Source organism: Miscanthus floridulus, chromosome 18 (genome assembly GCF_019320115.1).
Source record: "Miscanthus floridulus cultivar M001 chromosome 18, ASM1932011v1, whole genome shotgun sequence".
Classification (NCBI taxonomy): domain Eukaryota; kingdom Viridiplantae; phylum Streptophyta; class Magnoliopsida; order Poales; family Poaceae; genus Miscanthus; species Miscanthus floridulus.
In genome coordinates, this window is record NC_089597.1 from 46,173,101 (window position 1) to 46,179,985 (window position 6,885).

A 6,885-nucleotide genomic window follows, 5' to 3' on the forward strand; every position below is an offset into this window, starting at 1 on the left:
GTCCTGACGTCTCCGTCCGCTTATTTCTGCACCCACTCATTCCTCCCGCGCCCCTTCCCCCACCTGCGGCATCACCGCACCCACGCCGCAACATTCCTCTGCCGAGCCGCGCCTCGCCCCCGCCCCCGCCCCCACGAGTGTCGCACGAGCCGCGCGCCCTGCTGCCTCCCTCTCCCTCCTCCTGCTCCGGCAGGGCGGCGTCCCCGACGCGAGTATGAGCTCTGATCCACGCGGCCACCCCCGCGCGACCCCCTTCCTCTTCTCCAGGCGACCACCCTCTCCCTCAACTCCAGCGCTAGGATGGGCACGACCCTAGTGGCAGCCCCGGCGCGGGCACGCGGCACTGCTCCGACACCGGGAGCCCCTAATGCCTGTAGATCCGGCGGCCATGGCGCTTCCCGCATTAGTCTCTCTCTCCCCCCTATGTTGCAATTGTATGTTTCAATTGTTTTAGATGTATGTTGTAGTTGAATCATATGGATGTTACAAAGGTAGATCGAGGATGTTGCACATGTCGCATATGTTGCAATTGTTTTCAGAGACATGTTGTAATAGTATGTTTCGAGTGTTTCAGATGTTTTAGAGGTATATTTCATCTGTGTTTTCCGGACGCATGTTGCAATTGTGTGTTATCTGGATATTGCATATGTTTCACACATATGTTGCATGAGCTTTATTCGGATGTTGCGTATTTGTTGCAGTCGTTTTCAAGTGTGTTTCAGGTGTGTTTTTAAGTGTTTCATAAGTATGTTTCAAGTGTTTCAACTACCTTTAGACGTATGTTGCAACCATTGTATTTGGATGTTTCAAAAGTAGACCTGGTGTTGCATCTCTCCTCCCCCCACTACACCTTCTGCTGCATCATCTCTCCCAGAGCTTGCAAGGCATCCATACGAACGTGGGATAGGCGATGGGCGCGGGACGAGGGAGCTGCGTGTGTCGAGCGCAAGTGAGGGAGCTCCGTATGGACGGACGCTGCCTCTGGAGCGAGATGGGTGCTGGGCGGAGGGGGCAGCGTACGCCACGGTTTGGGAGCACGCACGTGGTGATGTGGTGCAGCCTACATGAGGGGCGCAAAGGTTGCGTCGAACGGGAGCCGCGTCCGGAAGCAGGCCTAGGGCCAGACGTCCGGCGCTAGGCTTGCCATTAATTAAATGGTTTAAAGCTTGACCAAAAAATATAAAATTACTAGTAATATTTATGATACAAAATAAGTATCATTACTAATATTTATGATAGAAAAGTATCATTAACTTCATTATAAAGTATACTCCCCCTTAGAGCATCTCTAAGAGTTCCTAAGAATTTCTTTCCAAAATCATAGAGTTTTTCAACTCGCCAAAAAGTATTGGGAGAAATAAATAAGACCATTCCCCATAATTTTCTCCTCAAATATAAAAGACAATTTTACATCAAGAATCGTATACTATTTCAAAATTATTCTAATCACTTTTATATATTCTTTCTCTCTTATACATTTGCATCGGGAACTTTTTTCTACTCTTTATTCTTTCCCACGCCCTTCCATCTTAGATTGTGAGACCGATGCACGTGTGGAAGACGCGCTGATATATGCGCACGTTAGGTGATTTTTTCTAAGTGCCAAAAGATTGGGAGGTGAGATTGGAAACTCTCGGAGACGGGGGTTTTTCTTTTCTTGACAAAAATCATAGATTGAGGGCATTATTGGAAACTCTTGGAGATGCTTTTATAAATTATAATAAGTTTTGGTTTCCTAAATATACTATTTTTGCTATGTATTTAGATATATACTAGAATCATGCTGATGCATTGTAATGGAAAAAAATAATACCACAGTAGCTCTCTTGTATACCAGTACATCATGGCACGCCCTCCATACATGATGGTCATCTGCGCTGACAGCGGTGCCGTTTGGGCTTCATATCGAACGCGGACACATGGATCCGGTCTTCGTATCAGAACTAAGTAGGGCACAAACGTGTTAGCTCCGAGTAGAGGATGATTTGTTTTGGACGCGGATATATGAGCAGAGATCGAGACTTGGTATCATCGGATAGACGATGACATTCTAGTCTTTTTAGGTGTAGAGATTATGTCTAAATACATCATAAAAATAATGTACCTACAAAAGCCAGAACATCATATAATTTGAATCGGAGGGAGTTTTCATAGTAAACCTAGTTGAAGACATAGATATTAATACTATTTACTATAAACATTTCTGCACGTATTATCCTAAATTTATTTTATACTTTAATAGTGCTATTCTTTCAGTGGTAGGCAACGCGTTTGTTGACAGCAAGACGTCTGTGGTGATTTCATCAATCTCAAGATTTGCCGAACCTTTAAAGGTGCTTATAGAGGTAGGTGTGTATACGTTATAGGGATGAGTGTAAGTTTATGTATATATCAGCGCCTGCGTCTATATTTGGGTCTCACAAAAATAAACAATATACCTCTACAACAATGTATCTTTGTGCTAAATATAAGGGATTACGAGTTTATTCTAAATTTATCTAAATTAATAGAAAAATATCAACACATGTCACGTCAGTTAAATCCAAAACTCCCTCGGTCCCAAAAAGAATGACATCATAAAATGTGTGTTGTCAAACTTTCTTAAGTTTGACTAGTATGTTATAAAAATATTAGCAACATTTGTATATCTAAATAAATTTATTATTAAAATATATTCACCGATCTATCTAATTATACTAATTATGAACCTTAAATATTAATATTTTTATATATATTTGGTCAAAGATGTAAACGTTTGAATTCTTGATAAGTGAGAATGACACTTCCCTACGGGACGGAGGGAGTACGCAGAAGAGAGATTAAAATGGGAGCGAAAGCGCTCAAAGTGAGACTTTATGGGACAAAGGGGGTACGCAGAAGAGAGATTAAGATGAGAGCGAAAACGCTCAAGTGAGAGAGAGAGACAGAAAGACGAGAACATTATATTTCTATTAGCGGAGTATCAAATACATTATAGCTTATTAAATTTTAGCTAACGAACTTTTAGTTATTAGAGCTAACATATACCTTATCCAAACAGGCTCGTACTTAATTTTATTTTCATCCCTGTTACAGAGTGAAAGAGATGAACCACTTTAAAACAGATTTGCATGGGGCATGCATGCATGTGCACAGATTATATACATCAAACAGATCAGGAAAAGCATGCATAGGGTGTTCCAGATCCAAGTTGCCATGAAGTTGGCTCAGAATCCCATGCATGATTAGGTCCTGTTTAGATAACACTAGTAGAGAACAGACCTTTCATCCGAGGTCAAAATGGGCTCTAGTTCCGCCATTTTTTGCGCCGGGGACTAGAGAGACCTTTAGTCCCGGTTGGTGTCTCTAACCGGGACTAAAAGTCCCTGCCCAACGGCTACTGCGCTCGGCACAGTGATAGGGGACCTTTAGTCCTAGTTAGAGACACCAACCAGGACTAAAGGTGGACCTTTACTCCCGGTTGGAGCCACCAACCGGAACTAAAAGTCCTCCAACCTTTAGTCCCGGTTGGTAACACCAATCGGGACTAAAGGGTGACCTTTTAGTCCGGGTTGGTATTACGAACCGGGACTAAAGGTCTCCCACCCGGGACTAAAGGTCCCTCACGGGTCAATTTAAAAGTAGGAGCGCAGAGGACTAGTCACATGTGGTGTGCAGTTGAGTTGGTAAGGGAATCTATACGTAATGAGAGAGGTCTTGTGTTCGAATCCCACACAGCGCAAGCGAGGTCTCAAGAAATTTATTTATTTTTTGTACTGAGGAGGGAGCTTTACTTCCGGTTATTGACCCGGGACTAATAAAGGGAAGCACCCTTTAGTCCCGGATTCTTACTCCCGGTTGAGAAACCGGGATTAAAAGGGGTTCCCAACCGGGAGTAGAGCCGGTCTCTCTACCAGTGTAATAGATATGCTAAAGCTTAGGAGTTAACTCATAATGTTTATACTAATTAACTCTTAATAGTTTCTAGCAATCTTCGCATGTTTGAAACGTACGTTTTTCTTAACTCTTAATAGTTTCTAGCAACCTTCGCCTTGCTAATTTTTGCTAGTAGTTATCATACCTGTACAGCTTTATATACTTGTCTATTTGATCCAACATTGCTTTTCATTTTTGCTACTCCAAGTTATTAGTATCCCTCTATTCAGACGTTTTGGTTTTTCGTGACACATTACTTTTACTATACATCTAGATACAATGTACATTTAAGTGCATAGTAAATTAAAAGTTATGGATTAAAAAAGCCAAAACATCTTTTAGTTTAAAATGGAGGAAGTATATTGGATCCAAACAGGCGTTAGTCCATCGAATGGAGATTCACACCTTCAGATCAGAAGCCCCCCTGAGAGGTGGGAGCCATGTGCAACCTCAACGACTGGAGAATTTCAAATCAGACGCCCGGCTGGGCGCCATGTGCAGCCTCTCCCGGTTCCTCTATTCTATAGAGCAGGCCTTCGATGGGTTTAAAGAAGACAATGCAAACAGCATGGACATTAACAAACAGGGTGCAGACACTACTGCACATAATCACATACATGAACTCTCCAGCTTTCAAGGATTATTATATATATGAAACTGCAAGTGGTCGCTCAATCATGCATGTTGCTCCTCTTTGTTTGTAATTTATTAATGCATAAGCATGGGGCGCGAGCACAATACTTTGCGGCAGAAGTGATTATGTGCAGACACTGCCGCAGAAGTGATCTGCAGGGACAGCTAGATTGATTCTTTTCTGAGTTTGCAAGTTGGAACAGGCACAACAACGTTTACATGCTCCTCTCTTTATTGCCCAGAACTGTGACCTGGAGAGATCACGTAGAAGAGAATCAATGGCACATCGCAACAATCTGGGGGCTCATGCACATGCACATGTACATACGATGATATGATATGTAATATGCATGGATCTGTTGGAGAGCTTGTGCGTAGGTTGGTCAACTAGAGAGCATCGCATCGCATCTGTAATGTAAAGTAAACGCCTCATGCATTCCAGCAGGGTTCTTCTGCTGTGCCGTTAGCTAAAGAAACTGGTACGACGGTGTGGCGCTCCAAGCTGGAAGAGCAACACGCGATGAACCCCATCTATCAGAACGCTGGTGGTACGTTGCATTTTTTGTACTCTAGTTGAGAAAACTAATCTGAAGAAAGAGGTGATTAATTAAATTACATGATGATAAATTTAATTATAATAAGACTTAAAAAGAAGAACCTAGCTGTCTGCACAGTACAGTACTCTTGTGTTTTGTCTTCTGATGAGGGGTGAAAAATTGATTTTCTTTATCGTGATCTTTGATCCAATGCCTCCACATGCTCTTCTTTGTTGGTCCAACAACCTCTTTCCATCTTATAAAAAAAACTCTTTAAGATCTGCACTCCGGTGAGGTCGTGACGACACCCCTCAGCCCTACTCGCCTCTGCTCGCCTCCTATGTCTCCAATGTCCCTCGTCACCATCACCCGCCACTGTGCTAATCTAACTGTATTGTGATGCCCCACACTAGCACCGCCCCAACCAATGTCCTCTGTGTCTAGGCTAACAGTGCCACCTCCACCTCGCCTTGCCGTGCGCCCCTACACTCACCACCACCACCGGTTTAGCCTTCCACCTCTAGATTCACCTTTTTTTCTAGGTCCACTAGAATCCTGACCGGAGACTAAACTCCTAAACCTCAAACCCTAAACTTATCAGAGCAGTCACTGGGGTTGGAGGAGACAATCTCGCTGCCCTGAGTCGGATGAATTAGAGATCGATTTAGAAATGAACCATGCAGACAAGAGAGAAATCGAGTATTGGATACTGTCATCATAAAATTCGGGTGCTCTTGGGTCGCCTTTGTTAGGATCCAGGCTAGGCCTAGAGGGGGGATGAATAGGTCTGTCAAAACAAAACTTAAAAATTGCTATCAAACTTTGCGCAGCATTGTCGCTCGCACAGACTCATAAAAATATTATAGTTCAAAATCTATCCAACGAAATTTAGATCGAAAAAATTCCTTAGTTTTCTGGGGTAGAGTAGAGCCTATTTCACCAGCTGGATGAATGTGGAAGTGTACAAATAGTAGATCGGGACCAAACCCTAAAATCGACAACAAACAAGAGTAGCACAATACAAATAGCAAGAACACGAGAGACAAGGTATTTTTCCCGTGGTTCAGCTCGCCACTAAGGCTTGCCTAAGTCCACGTTGTTGAGGAGAAGCCATGAAGGCTTGGGTTTTGCAAACCCTATCCTCGTTCTCAAGTCAAGAGAGTGAACTCTTCATATGATGGGGTGATTATTACAAACGTGCCAGAGCAACCACAACGAGTTTTGGATGCTTCCGAGCGATACCTAGCCAGCTAGGAGCCTTGCTCCCAGAGTGAAAGATGCAATCCACTGGCTCGAATCACGTGCTCTAGAAGTTGAAGATCAGTTGGAGCAACTCCCAATCGAAGTTTGAAGGCTCAATCTCTCAAATATTAGCAAGGGAATCAAGGGAGAAAAACTTGGGAGCCTTGCAATGGAGAGAGGAAAGGTGCTCTGGTTGCTGTTGCGTGGAAATGATCTAGATAACTGTTGGAGGGGATGAGGGAGATATAAAATACACCCTCATCGCCAACGGTCACTTTAAGTCATGGCAGTGCCATCTAGGTCCTAGGTACTGCTGCTCGAGCGGTAGTGCCGCTCTGCCTAGACAACACAAAATATTGGATTGCAAGCTTGCTGTCTTGGCTATGGTTTGAGGATATTTTGGTGGGTATTTGAGCACATGGTTGTACATTGAAGCTTGTATATTGTATCCCCTTTATAGTGTGGCTTTTCCTAAACTCGAATTCGAAACAAAAGTGAATTTAAACGCCATTGAGTCGATCACCACATCTTTTTATAATTTGGGGGCTTCACCAACACA